The sequence below is a fragment of the Schistocerca cancellata genome, chromosome 9, assembly GCF_023864275.1.
Source record: "Schistocerca cancellata isolate TAMUIC-IGC-003103 chromosome 9, iqSchCanc2.1, whole genome shotgun sequence".
In the NCBI taxonomy this organism is placed as follows: Eukaryota; Metazoa; Arthropoda; class Insecta; order Orthoptera; family Acrididae; genus Schistocerca; species Schistocerca cancellata.
The window spans coordinates 89,417,477-89,433,606 of record NC_064634.1 but is presented as its reverse complement, the minus strand read 5'-3'; positions in this window follow the sequence as shown (position 1 = coordinate 89,433,606).

Sequence of the window (16,130 nt, the reverse complement as noted above, 5' to 3'; positions counted from 1 at the left end):
CTCAGCATAGCAACGTCATCAGCGAATCGTATCATTTAAATCCCTTCGACTTGAATTTTAATCTCACACATGAACCTTCCTTTTATTGACATCATTGTTACTTCCATGTACTTACTGAACAGTAGGGGCGAAAGAGTAAATCTCTGTCTTACATCATTTTCAATCCGAGTACTTCGTTCTTGGTCGTCCATTCTTATTATCCCCTCTTGGATCTTGCACGTATTGTATGTGACCCGTCTCTCCCTACAGCGTACCACTATTTTTCTCAGAATTTCGAACATATTGCACCATTTTACACTCTCGAAAGCTTTTTCCAGGTCCAAAATTCCTAAGAACGTGTCTCGATTTTTCATTAGTCGTGTTTCCATTATCAATCACAATATCAGAATTGCCTGTTTTGTGCCTTTACCTTTTATAAACCGAAGTGGTCTCCATCTAAAGGATTATTATTTATCTTTACCAATATTCTGTATATTATTATTGTCATTAATTTAGACGCATAATCTGTTAAGCTGACTGTGGGATAATTCTCGCATTTGTCAGCTTTTGCAGTCGTAGGAATTGTGTAGATGACATTTTTCCGAAAGTCAGATGGTACGTCGCCAGACTCAAACATTTTGCACACCAACTTGAATACTCGTTTTGTTACCACTCTACCCAGTGACTTCAGAAATTCAAATGGAATGTTATCTATCCGTTCTGCCTTATTTGATCTTAACTCCTGAAGAGGTCTATTCAGTTCTGATTCTAATACTGGATGCCCCCTCTCTTCTAAATCAACTCCTGTTTCTTCTTCTATCACGTCAGACAAATATTCCCACTCATACGGACCTTGAATGTTCTCTTTCCACCTATCCGGTCTCTCCTCTACGTTTAACAGTGAAGTTCCCGCTGCACCTTTAACGTTACCACACTTGCTTTCAGTTTCACCGAAGATTGTTTTCACGTTCCCATGTACTGAATCAGTCCTTGTGACAATCATTTCTTTTTCGATATCTTCACATCTTTCTGTCAACCATTTCGTCTTGGCTTCCCTGAACTTCCTTCTTATTTCATTCCTCAGTGACTTGTAGTTCTGTATTCCTGAGTTTCCCTGAACATTTTTGTACTTCCTGCTTACATCGATCAACCGAAGTTTTTCTTCTGCTAGTCATTATTTCTTCGCAGCGACTATCTTTTTATTTACGTTTTTGTTTCCAACTTCTGTCATTTCCCTTTTAATGTAAGTCCATTCCTCTTAAACTGTACTGCCTACTGAGCTATTCCTTGCTGCTGCATCTACAGCCTTCGAGAACTTCAAGCGTATCTCGACATTCGTTAATGCCTCTGTATCCCATTTCTTTGCGTATTGATTCTTCGTGAGTAATCCCATTAACTTCAGACAACTCCTTATCACTACTACAATGTTATCTGAGTTATATAAGCTCCTGGGTACGCCTTACTATCCAGTATCTGATTTCGAAATCTCTGTCTGACCATGGTGTGATCTAACTAAAATATTCTCGTAACGCTCGGCGTTTTCCAAGAATACCCCTCGTCTTGTGATTCTTGAACATATTAGTCTCTATTACTAGCTCAAATTTATTGCAGAACTCAATTAGTCTTTCTCCTCTCTCATTGCTTGTTCCAATCCCATACTCTCCGGTAATCTTTCCTTCTACTCCTTCCCCTACAACTGCATTCCAGTCCCCTATAACTACCAGATTTTCATCTCACTTTACGTACTGTACTACCCTTTCAGTATCCTCATATACTTCCTCAATCTCTTCATCTCCAGGTTGCGACGTCGGTTTTGAACTGAATTGTTCACAACAATACACTCTCTGTCATACCCTCCTATTCATAACGAATTCTACTCCAGTTATACCATTTTCTGCTGCTGTTGATATTACCTTATACTCTTTTGACCAGTAATCCTTGTCTTCTTTCCATTTCACTTCACTGACCCATACTATATTCTGACTGAGCCTTTTCATGTCCCTTTACAGATTTTCTAGCTTCTCTAGCACATTCAAGCTTCTCACATTCCGTGCCGTGACTATTAGAAGCTTCCGTTGGTTATTCAATCCTTTTCTCGTGATCACATCTCACTTTTGAGTCCCCTCCCTGAGATGAGAATGGGAGACTATTCCGGAATCTTTGGCCAATGGAGAGATTGTCATGACAATTTTCATTTACGTGCCACTTGTCCTGTGGATACACATTTTGTGTTCGTAATGCGGTGGTTTTAATTGCTCTCTGCATTCTCATGCCGTTGATCATTGCTGATTCTTCCGCTTCTAGGGATAGTTTTCCACCCGAAGGACAAGAGAGTGCCCCGAACGACTGTTGACTCCTCCGCCCTTTTGATAAGGCCGTTGGCAGCACGACGGCCACTTTATATGCCAGAAGCTTTTCGCCACCTTCTGCTGATTACTAATCAAAATTTCAGGCGGTGGCGAGTTTCGAACCCAGGACCGTACATGTTTTAACTACTAATCAAAGGTGCTACAATCCTCCCCCCCCCCTCCCCTTCTTTTGGAAATTTCGAAATTTCGTGGTAAGGTCTTATGGGACCAAACTGATGAGGTCATCGGTCCCTAAGCTTACGCACTACTTAATCTATCTTAAACTATCTTACACTAAGGACAACACAGACACTCACGCCCGAGGGAGAACTCGAACCACCGACGGGGGAAGCCTGGCGGGCAGTGACAAGACGCCTCAGACCACGTGGCTACCCCGCCCGTCCCCCTCTTTTTTTTTTTTTTTAAATGAACCTTCCTGGCGCCCAAAGGGAGGGTCGGGAGCAAAGTGGGCAGGGGTAACCACCCGACTCCTGGCCACCAAGTCACGTTCCCACCCTCCAGGAACCAAGGAAAGCGTAGGGAACGACAGAGTATATAAATCTAGGCACGTGGTCACTTACTGTAATTCGTCATCCAGTAAGCAAAGTTTGTATCCTCTCTGGTCACGTCAGAGCATGTGCATGTGCTTCGATAAGTGCCTAAGTGATAAGAAGTACCACTCAATCCATGATGAGAAGATAGCAGCACTGCATTGATACCAATGGTCACTACTTCGAACATCTGTAAATGGACGTTCATGCCACGTCTTTGACCTTCGTTGATCTTCAAAGACCTTACTGTTACACATCATTGGATTCGTCTCGATAGCTACTACCAGAAAATAAGTACCAAACTATAGCATCCCATTTATAAAAAAACAAAGTTGACTATATCTCTGACACGACCCCACCTAGAAACAAAAAACTAACGTGATATTATGGCCCCCATTGTTCCATTCAACATTTGTCGCACAAACTTTTCAGCTACTATCGTACTTTTGGAGTTATTGTAGGTGGCAGTAGTGACTCACCCAGTAATTTACGAGTCCAGTGATACAAATGGATAGGCTTACGCGGGCTGAGACGGTTGACCTTTTTTCTCAGTAATGTTTCGCGTCATAATGTAGAATACTATACTAGGGAAAGCAACGTATCGGTCTCAGTTATATAGTAAAACCTAGTAGATCCAGAAGAAGTCCGCTGTAACTGTGACCGAAAGGATACATACAGTAACTGACCGATTCGTTGGTTTCTCCAGTAGAGTTTTTTACATTATGACGCAAAAACTCAGAAAATCTTTGTATCAACCGAAACCAGTGGTTTTTTCTCTCTCAGCTTGTTACCCGCTCATTTTATCGTTGTAGTCCTATATTTTACGCTTCTATTTTTCAACTAAAATGCTGCTGACACTCGTTGCTACTTAAGAAAACAAATTAACGGAAAATGAATAATAGAGGTCCCGCCACGTGACAAGTTTAGTACTGACTGCTACACATGAAGTAGGTAACTGGATGATCCTCACGAGAGCACATTGCCGATGTAAACCTATTCTGCGTTTTTGCTTACCGTGGCCCGTTTAATAACCGAGGGTGGTCCATACCACGGACGTGATAGCAGTTTGCGCTGCAACGATTCCATTGTAGTCGGTGTTATACAGCACCACCTCATGTCGCGATTTTTCATTCTCTTGGCGTTACTACCAGCTAACAGCCACTTTGCTACCAATAATTACACTGGGGCGGAGATACAATGCCATTCTATTAAAAACAATGCTTTACTTTTTCATTTTTTTAATGGCTTCGTTGACTAGCCTGCCTCTATAAAGACCAACCATAAAACGGTAGCTCACGGGACACAGCCGCTCTCTCTCTCTCTCTCTCTCTCTCTCTCCCTCCCTCCCTCTACCCTCATCACCCACCAGAGCCACACTTGGTGTCGCCGGAATGCATGCCGGGAAATTCTGCGGCCGCACACACTTCGCTGTGCGTTAGTCGTTCGACGCACATTACTTCTCTGACGTAGTTGCCGGTCCATTTATGTAATAAAGCTTACCAGCAGATTTCAATACAGATTACACATTAAACCGGATTGAATAGAAATAAGCTGTATTTTGATGCGGCTTTTATGCGGAGTATGCGTTGTAAACGCACGCAATAAATCGTGGACAATCTGATCACCAAAGCGACTAAAAGAGCATCCAACAAACCACGGAGATTTCGGGCAGCATTTTGAGTAACATCCGCTGTTTTATTGGGACTAAAAATTCGAGTTACTGAGAAAAAAAGCCTTTGATACAAATTGGCGATATTTAATGCATCATAAGTCTCTGCAACTGTATACTGAACAAAAGTAATACCATTTCACGAAAGCATATACGAAATTATCGAACAGGTTCCATTGAACTACAATGCAGATTACGTTTTCCCGTTATTTCAATAAATCGCTTATGGCAGATGCCTGGATATTTCCCTCGAAAAGGTCACGGCCGACGTTCTTCTTTCTCCTAGCGCTATCCGAACTTACGCTACACTTCGAATGATTTTGTGATACTCTAATCATTCTTAATTAGATAGCGTATCTACATCTGCATACATATTTCTCAAGCCACAGTAGGGTGCGTGGCGGAGGGTACCCTGTACCACTACTAGTCAACTAGTTCCTTGTTCCACTAGCAAACAGACCGAAGGAAAAACGACTGTCATACGGTTGTTTATGATCCTCATTTCTAGTATATTATCATCGTGGTGAAACGTATGTCAGTGGCAGTAGAATCGTTCTGAAGCCAACTTCAAGTGGTGGTTCTGCAAATTTTCAATAGTTTACCTCAGAAAGAAAAATCACCCTCGATCTGGGGATTCACATTTCAGTTCCTGAAGTATCTGCGAAATACTTGCGTATTGTTCGAACCTATCGGTAACAAATCTAAACGACTGGCCATTAGAATTGCTACACCAAGAAGAAATGCAGATGATAAACGGGTATTCATTGAACAAATATATTATACTAGAATTGACATGTGATTACATTTTCACGCAATTTGGGTGCATAGATCCTGAGAAATCAGTACCCAGAACAACCACCTCTGGCCGTAATAACGGCCTTGATACGCCTGGGCATTGAGTCAAACAGAGCTTGGATGGCGTGTACAGGCACAGCTGCCCATGCAGCTTCAAGACGATACCACAGTTTATCAAGAGTAGTGACTGGCATATTGTGACGAGCCAGTTGCTCGGCCTCCATTGACCAGACGTTTTCAATTGGTGAGAGATCTGGAGAATGTGCTGGCCAGAGCAACAGTCGAACGTTTTCTGTATCCAGAAAGGCCTGTAAAGGACGTGGAACATGCGGTCGTGCATCATCCTGCTGAAATGTAGGGTTTCGCAGGGATTGAATGAAGGGTACAGCCACGGGTCGTAACGCATCTGAAATGTAACGTCCACTGTTCAAAGTGCCGTCAGCGCCAACAAGAGGTGACCGAGACGTGTAACCAATGGCAGCCCATACCATCACGCCGCGTGATACGCCAGTATGGTGATGACGAATACACGCTTCCAATATGCGTTCACCGCGATATCGCCAAACACGGATGCGACCATCATGATGCTGTAAACAGATCCTGGATTCATCCGAAAAAAATGACGTTTTGCCATTCGTGTACCCAGTTTCGTCGTTGAGTACGCCATCGCAGCCGCTCCTGTCTGTGATGCAGTGTCAAGGGTAACCGCAGCCTTGGTCTCCGAGCTGATAGTCCATGGTGCTGGAAACGTCGTCGAACTGTTCGTTCAGATGGTTGTTGTATTGCAAACGTCCCCATCTGTTGACTCATGGATCCAGAGGTGGCTGCACGATCCGTTACAACCATGCGGATAAGACGCCTGTCATCTCGACTGGTAGTGATACGAGGCCGTTGGGATCCATCACGGCGTGCCGTATTACCCTCCTCAGCCCACCGATTCCATATTCTGCTAACAGTCATTGGATCTCGACCAACGCGAGCAGCAATGTCGTGATACGATAAACCGCAATCGCGATAGGCTGCAATCCGACCTTTATGAAAGTCGGAAACGTTATGTTACGCATTTCTCCTCCTTACACAAGGCATCACAACAATGCGTCACCAGGCAACGCCGGTCAACTGCTGTTTGTGTATGAGAAATCGGGTGGAAACTTTTCTCATGTCAGCACGTTGTAGGTGTCGCCACCGGCGCCAACCTTGTGCGAATGCTGTGAAAAGCTAATCATTTGCATATCTCAGCATGTTCTTCCTGTCGGTTAAATTTCGCGTCTGTGGCACGTCCTCTTCGTGGTGTAGCAATTTTAATGGCTAGTAGTGTAATAGTCAGCGTCTGAAATACTTAACCCAACCTGATGCGGATCTGACATTTCACCAGTAATCGAGAATAGGCCGCCCTAGCGTCTTACCTGCGGTCTTCTTTACAGATGAAACACGTTTCCTGAAACTGTCGCAAGAACTCCAAGTCGACTATTCCCTTCCCCTACTACAATCCTTACATGGTCGTTCCATTTCATATATCTTTGCAGCCTTACACCCCGGTATTTAAACGACCTGAGTGCGTCAATCGGGGCGCTAGTGATATTGTAATCGAAAATTACGGATTTCCAGAATGAGATTTTTACTCTGTAGCGGATTCTGCTCTGATATGAAACTTCCTGGCAGATTGAAACTGTGTGCCAGACTGAGACTCGAACTCGGGAACTTTGCCTATCACGGGCAAGTGCTCTACCAACTGAGCTTCCCAAGCACGCCTCACGACCCGTCTCCACAGCTTTCATTCCGCGAGTACCTCGTCTCCTACCGCGAAAGGCAAAGGTCCCGAGTTCGAGTCTCGGTCCGGCACACAGTTTTAATCTGTCAGGAAGTTTCATTACAGATTTGTTTTTCCTACTGATACGCATTAAATTATATTTTCTTTTTTAATTTAGAGTTAGCTGCCAATCATCACTCCAACTAGAAATTGTGTGCACCTCACCTTGTATCCTCCTGCAGTCACTCAACTTCGTCACCTTACCGTAGACCACGGCATCAACAACAGACGACCTCACATTGCTGCTTACCCTGTGCGCCAGGATATATGCAGGAAGTAATGGCGGTCCAGTCATACTACTTGGGACACTTCTGAAGATACCCTTGTTTCTGATGAACACTCGCGACGAGAACAATATGCTGGGTTCCGTTACTTGAAAAGTCTTTGAGCCACTCACAAATCTGGGAACATGTTCCATAGCCTCGTACCTTCATTAACAGTCTGCATTGGGCCACTGTGACAAATGTTTTTCGGAAATCTAGAGATTGATATCTACCTGTTACCCGTCTTCCATAGTGTGCAATACATTATACGAGAAGAGGGAAAGCTGAGTTTCACACCAGCGACGCCTTCTAAAACCGTGATTCTTCCTGGACATTAGGTACGCGGTATCTAGGAAATGTATTGTGATTGAACTCAGAATTCGTCCTAGAATTCTGCAGTAAACCGATGTTAAGGATATTGGTCTGTAATTTTGCATCTCAATTCTTTTACCCTTGTTTTATACAGAGGTATCTGCGCTTTCTGCAGTCGCTTGGGTCTTTTCTCTGGTTGAGAGATTCGCTATAAATACAAACGAGGTAAGGTGTACATGCCGTACTGTACTCTCTGTAAAACCGAATATTGATCCTATCCGGACCTTGTGACTTGTTTGTTTTCAAGTCTACAGTTGTTTCCAACGCCAGAGATTCCTATTACTATGTCGTCCGTACGGGACTCTGTACAACGTCAAACGACGGTATGTTTGTACGATTCTCAAAAGTGATAGTTTTCTTGGAAATGAAATTTAAAACTTGGGCTTTCATTTTTGCTGCCTTCAAGTGCCGCACCAGACTGGTCAACAAGTGAATCGATGGAAACCTTAGCCCCAATCAGTGATTGTACATAGGACCAGAATTTTCGCGGATTCTCGGCTAGATCTTTTGCTAATGTATGACGGTACTACTTGTTGTATCGCAACGACTGCGATATGGCTTTCAAAATGATGGAGTACAACAAACAGTCGTCCTTTTTTCAGTTTTTATTAAGCAAATCTAGATTTAGGCCATTGCTTAGCCATGATCAGTGCATGTTCTACTACGTCAGTCCACTGTTGTTCGGGCGTCCGTCACAGTTCTTTCAAGTCTTGTACAAGCGACGTGAGGGCAGTAGCTACAGTAACAGCTTAAACTAACAGCTGTAAACAGCAGATGTGAATTCGACCAGTCTGTTGTGTTAAGCACAGGCCGTGCGCCCGTAGTGCCCCTACGTTGTTTTGCCAAAAATCGCAATGGAGCAACATATCCAAATCAGATCTTCAAAAGACATTCTCCAGAATGCTTTGAAGAACAGAGAAGTGTATGCTGAGTATAACTGCACGCCTTGATTCCCGAACAAAATCAAAGACGCGTGCCCGACTGCCACGACCTGACTGAACTGCAAAACGTGGTTTTTTTTTATTTTGAAAACATAATTATCACTAGTGACGATACTTGGTGAACCGCGGGACTGCTACTGTCGCAGGTTCGAATCCTGCCTCGGGCATGGGTGTGTGTGATGTCCTTAGGTTAGTTCTAAGTTCTAGGGGACTTATGACCTAAGATGTTGAGTCCCATAGTGCTCAGAGCCATTTGAACCATCTGATACTTGGTGTTTTCAAATGGTTCAAATGGCTCTGAGCACTATGGGACTTAACTTCTGTGGTCATCAGTCCCCTAGAACTTAGAACTACTTAAACCTAACTAACCTAAGGACATCACACACATCCATGCCCGAGGCAGGATTCGAACCTGCGACCGTAGCGGTCACGCGGTTCCAGACTGTAGCGCCTAGAACCGCACGGCCACTCCGGGCGGCATGGTGTTTTCAAAACGATTCCAGCACAAGATGATGAAGTACAGAAACTCCCATAATTGGGCAACCCACTAACGACAACACATCAACCCAACATAGCTTGCGAGTCGAATAACATTCCAAAGAATGACTTTATGACAGTTCGACATGGTTAAAATGAACTTTCCGTACTTTGTACTGTGGGCGGAGACTATGTACAATGATGTGAAAAAAGTCACTGGATACATTTTTTTATGATGTCGGACCTTCTTCTGGCCGGCGCACTGCAGCAGCTCAACGTGGTAGGGACTCAACAAATCGCTGAAGACCCTTCATAAATAGTGAGCCGTGGAGCCCCTATAACCGTCCGCAATTGCGAAAGCGTTGCCGGTGAAGGATTTTGTGCACGAACACACCTCTCGATTATGTCTCCCATAAATACTCGACAGGCAGCCAAATTATTCGCTAGGATTGTCCAGAAGTTCTTAAAACCAGTCGCGATAGATTGTGGCCCGATGACACGGCGCATTGCCACCCATAAAAATTCCACCAATGCTTGGGAACACGTAGTTCATTAATGGCTGCAGATGGTCTCCAGGTAACCGAACATAACGATTTCTGCTCAATGTACGGTGCAGTTGGACAAGAAGACCCAGTAGACGCAATCAGTTGGACCATGCCTGTTTAGGCAGTTTGTCGTTTTAGTGTGTTCCGAAGAAGGCGTGGTTATCCGCGCCGAAACGTAGGCGAACATCCGGCTTCTGTTTGCAATCGAGGCGGGTTCAAATGGCTCTGAGCACTATGGGACTTAACTGCTGTGGTCATCAGTCCCCTAGAACTTAGAACTACTTAAACCTAACTAACTTAAGGACATCACACATATCTGTGCCCGAGGCAGGATTCGAACCTGCGACCGTAGCTTTCACGCTGTTCCAGACTGTAGCGCCTAGAATCGCACGGCCACTCCGGCCGGCGAGGCGGGTTCCTTATAATCATTAAATTATTCACGATTGCTGACGCGCTGCAATGTTAAAAGTTCTCAAGACCCAGTCCATTCCATGTAAACACAGCCCACGCCATTATGGAGCCACCCCCAGCTTGCACAGTGCCTGTTTGACAACTTGGGTTCATGGGTTCGTAGGCCCTGATACACATAACTCTACCATCGTCTTTTACGAAATGAAGCCGGCTCTTATTTGATCAGGCGAGTGTTTTTCAGTTGTGTACGGTCCAGTCTACATGGTCACGAACCCAGAAGGGGCGCGGCAGACGATCTCGTGCTGCTAGCGAGGTCACTCGCGTCGGTCGTCTGCTGCTATATCCCATTAACGCCAAATTTCGCTACATTGTCCTAACAGATACGTTCGTCGTACGTTCCACATTGATTTTAGCGGTTATTTCACGCTGAATTGCTTGTCTGTTAGCACTGACAACAACTCTAGGCAAGTGCCACTGCTCTCGGTCGTTAAGTGAAGACCGTTGGGCACTGCGTTGTCCGTGGTGAGAGGCAATGCCTGAAATTTGGTATTCTCACCACACTCTTGACATTGTGGAGCTCAGGCTATTGAATTTTCTAACGATTATCTGAATGTAATGTCCCATACATCTAACTCCAACCAGCTTTCCGCGTTCAGAGTCCCGTCGTGTGGCCATAACCATATCTCACAACTTTTCACATGACTCGCCTGTGTGAAAATGACTACTCCATCAATGAAATGTCCTTTATACCTTGTATACATGACACTACCGCCATCTGTATGTGTGCATATCACAGTTTCATGACCTGTCACATGTATTAAAACCCGCCACCTTTATTTTTTTCCGAACCCAGTCTCGAAACTTTTTGGACTAACGGGGTATCTTCCAGACAGTTGTAATGAATCAGTCCAGAAAGATGCGACGGCATGGAAACGTGACAGCATACCATAAAGAAGTTATCGCGTTTTGGCATGTCCATGTGCAAATCGTGAATGAAGCTGCCGGATTTATAGGCGTATCAACGTCGACTACAAAGCGTACCTATAAGGAACAGTGTACCAGACACACCCGAATAACATGCTGTAGTAACGGGGTTACCCGGGCGGTCTGAGGCGCTGCAGTCATGGAGTGTGCGGCTGGTCCCGGCGGAGGTTCGAGTCCTCCCTCGGGTATGGATGTGTGTGTTTGTCCTTAGGATAATTTAGGTTAAGTAGTGTGTAATATTAGGGACTGATGACATTAGCAGTTAAGTCCCATAACATTTCACGAACATTAGGTTTTTTTTGGGACAAGAGACGAGTATTAGATGTTGTCAATGACAGTTGGTTTCAATACTGTCAGAAGTTGCTACTGTCAGTAAATACATCTCAACCAGTTTGGGAGCAAAAACTGCGAAGGCAAAAGCATGCTATGTTCATTTGTAGCGGGGTGCCATTGCTCATAGAGGCACATACAGCTGCACGTTTTCCGGGGGCCAATAAACGTAGAAAGTGGACACTACCTGTCTGCTGGAGAGTAGTCAAGTCCAGTGGTCATGATTTTGGCTCTTTTGGAAAGATGCAAGGAATCGGTGCATCAACGATGCCGGGAGGTGCTTAAACAACGGCAAGACGTAGTTACAGACATAGGTATTTCTGCGATTTTTCGTGGTGTATTTCATGCCATGACGCGTGTCTACTCATTCATGTTATCTTCAACATGAAGCAAGTAGTTTATTCGTACATTATCGGTGACCAAGTGGCCTTTTCTTCTACGTATTTATGAGTATGCTGAGCAGCATCCATCTCCCAAGATGTCAGCAGCTCAGTGATCACACGTCTGCGCCCATATATTCGTGGTTTGATGAATAGTCAGGCACCTAATCACACCTATTACCCTGACTGAGTTAGTCAGTTTGATGTCTACCTAGACTGAGTTAGTTAATCCGAAAGAACAGACACCACACATTCGTATAATTTGATACGCCTAGCTGGACAATGAATCCACTTCCTTCAGTAGGGATTCACAAATGTGTCCGACCTTCTGTGGAAGAACGAATATGGAGGAAATTGATAGCGGCTGCTGGTAGATAGCGCTCGATGGGAGTGTGGATCGGCCGTGATGCGAACCGAAGTAGTCTGTGCAGATGCGATAACACGGTGTCCCGGATGGCGCAGTGCTTACCGCACCTGCCTATAAAGCAGGAGATCCCGGGCTTGAAACATGGTCCGGTACTCGTTTTTACTTGTCACCGTCGATTCCGCGTAATGTCCCAATGGATCTGACAGCAGTGATATCTTTCTACATCTACATTTACATCTACATCTACATCTACATGGATACTCTGCAATTCACACTTAAGTGCCCTGCAGAGGGTTCATCGAACCATTTACATACTACTTCTCTAAAATTCCACTCTCGAATGGCGCGTGGGGAAAAGGAACAACTAAATCTTTCCGTTCGAGCTCTGATTTCTCTTATTTTATTATGATGATCATTTCTCCCTACGTTGGTGGGTGTCAACAAAATATTTTCGCATTCGGAAGAGAAAGTTGGTGATAGAAATTTCGTAAATAGATCTCGCCGTAAAGAAAGCCACCTTTGTTTCAGTGACTGCCAAACCAACTCGCGTATCATATCAGTGACACTCTCAACCCTATTGCGCGATAACACGAAACGAGCTGCCCTTCTATGCACTTTTTCGATGTCCTCCGTCACTCCTACCTGGTAAGGATCCCACACCACGCAGCAATATTCTATTAGAGGACGGACAAATGTAACGTAGGCTGTCTCTTTTGTGGATTCGTCTGATCTAATTGTTCTGCCAACAAAGCGCAGTCTTTGTTTCGCCTTCCCTACAAAATTATCTATGTGGTCTATCCAATTTAAGTTGCTCGGAATTGTCATTCCTAGGTATTAAGTCGAATTGCCAGCCCATAGATTTGTGTAATTTATCGTATACCCAAAATTTATCGAATTTCTTTTTGTACCCATGTGGAGGACCTCGCACTTTTCTTTGTTTAGTGCCAATTGCCACTTTTCGCACCACACAGAAATTATCTCTAGATTATTTTGTAATTGGAATTGATCGTCTGATGATTTTACTAGACCGTAAATGACAGCGTCATTTACAGACAACCTAAGGGGGCTGCTCAGATTATCACCTAGGTCATTTATGTAAATCAGGAACAGCAGAGGGCCTATTAGATTAGATTAGATTAGATGAATACTAGTTCCATGGATCATGAATACGATATTTCGTAATGATGTGGAACGAGTCAAATTTTCCAATACATGACATAATTAAGTTAATTTAACAACATACTTAAGTTAATATAACAACTTTTTCATTTTTGTGTTTTTTTATTTTTATTTTTTTAAATTTTTTTATTAATATTTTTTTTTACATTTATATCTAATTATTCCTCTATGGAGTAGAAGGAGTTTTCATTCAGAAATTCTTTTAATTTCTTCTTAAATACTTGTTGGTTATCTGTCAGACTTTTGTTACTATTTGGTAAGTGACCAAAGACTTTAGTGCCAGTATAATTCACCCCTTTCTGTGCCAAAGTTAGATTTAATCTTGAATAGTGAAGATCATCCTTTCTCCTAGTATTGTAGTTATGCACACTGCTATTACTTTTGAATTGGGTTTGGTTGTTAATAACAAATTTCATAAGAGAGTATATATACTGAGAAGCTACTGTGAATATCCCTAGATCCTTAAATAAATGTCTGCAGGATGATCTTGGGTGGACTCCAGCTATTATTCTGATTACACGCTTTTGTGCAATAAATACTTTATTCCTCAGTGATGAATTACCCCAAAATATGATGCCATATGAAAGCAACGAATGAAAATAGGCGTAGTAAGCTAATTTACTAAGATGTTTATCACCAAAATTTGCAATGACCCTTATTGCATAAGTAGCTGAACTCAAACGTTTCAGCAGATCATCAATGTGTTTCTTCCAATTTAATCTCTCATCAATGGACACATCTAAAAATTTGGAATATTCTACCTTAGCTATATGCTTCTGATTAAGGTCTATATTTATTAATGGCGTCATACCATTCACTGTACGGAACTGTATGTAATGTGTCTTATCAAAATTCAGAGAGAGTCCGTTTACAAGGAACCACTTAGTAATTTTCTGAAAGACAGTATTGACAATTTCATCAGTTAAGTATTGTTTGTCAGGTGTGATTACTATACTTGTATCATCAGCAAAGATAACTAACTTTGCCTCTTCATGAATATAGAATGGCAAGTCATTAATATATATTAAGAACAACAAAGGACCCAAGACTGACCCTTGTGGAACCCTATTCTTGATAGTTCCCCAGTTTGAGGAAAGTGCTGATCTTTGCATATTATGAGAACTACTTATTTCAACTTTCTGCACTCTTCCAGTTAGGTACGAATTAAACCATTTGTGCACTGTCCCACTCATGCCACAATACTTGAGCTTGTCTAGCAGAATTTCATGATTTACACAATCAAAAGCCTTTGAGAGATCACAAAAAATCCCAATGGGTGGTGTTCGGTTATTCAGATCATTCAAAATTTGATTGGTGAAAGCATATATGGCATTTTCTGTTGAAAAACCTTTCTGGAAACCAAACTGACATTTTGTTAGTACTTCATTGTTACAGATATGTGAAGCTACTCTTGAATACATTACTTTCTCAAAAATTTTGGATACAGCTGTTAGAAGGGAGATTGGACGGTAATTGTTGACATCAGATCTATCGCCCTTTTTATGCAAAGGTATAACAATAGCATATTTCAGTCTGTCAGGGAAAATGACCTGTTCCAGAGAGCTATTACACAGGTGGCTGAGAATCTTACTTATCTGTTGAGAACAAGCTTTTAGTATTTTGACACTATGACACTATGACACTACCTTGCGGAACGCCAGAAATCACTTCTGTTCTGCTCGATGATTTACCGTCTATCACTATGAACAGTGACCTCTCTGAGAGGAAATCACGAATACAGTCACATAACTGAGACGATACTGCATATGCTCGCAATTTGACTAATAGTCGCTTGTGAGGAACGGCATCAAAAGCCTTCTGGAAATCTAGGAATGTGGAATAGATCTGAGATCCCTTGTAGACAGCACGCAGTACTCCATGGGAATAAAGAGCTAGCTGCGTTGCACAAGAACGATATTTTCTGAATCCGTGTTGGTTATGTATCAATAAATCATTTTCTTCAAGGTGATACATAATGTTCGAGTACAGTATATGCTCCATAATCTTACTGCAAATTGAGGTCAGTGATATGGGTCTGTAATTCAATGGGTTACTCCTAGTCCCTTTCTTGAATATTGGTGTGACCTGTGCTACTTTCCAGTCTTTAGGAACAAACTTTTCTTCAAGTGAGCAATTGTATATGGTTGCTAAGAAAGGCATTATTGTGTCTGCATACTCTGAAATGAACATGATTGGTATACCATGTGGACCGGAAGATTTGCCTTTCTTAAGTGATTTGAGTTGTTTCGCAACACCTAAGATATCTCCTTTCATGTCACTCATGCTAACAGCTGTTCTGATTTAGAATTCTGGAATATTTACTTCGTCTTCTTTCGTGAAGGAAAACTGATTGCTTTCCCTTCTTTTCTTCACCTCTCCACCTCCAGTTCAGGTGAAACGTATAACAGCTGTGGATTTCGGACATGTCCGGAAGAACAGACACCATATTTTCATATAATTAGTTAGTTTCATGTTGCATGGACGATTATGAACTATAAATCGCAATGTTGTGGCACGGATCATTTTATATTCACATCACAAATTTGCTTGTACATGTGATTACATGCTGAACATTTCTGATATTTTTGTTTTATTTTATTTCATTGTTTTAATTTTTTTAAGAAAAAAGATGCACAGATCTGATATAGTAGCTTCTTCCCAGCACTTATTACACATTTGAATCGAAGAAACTCTTCTACGGAATAGGAGAAACTTTGCCAATTGTTCTA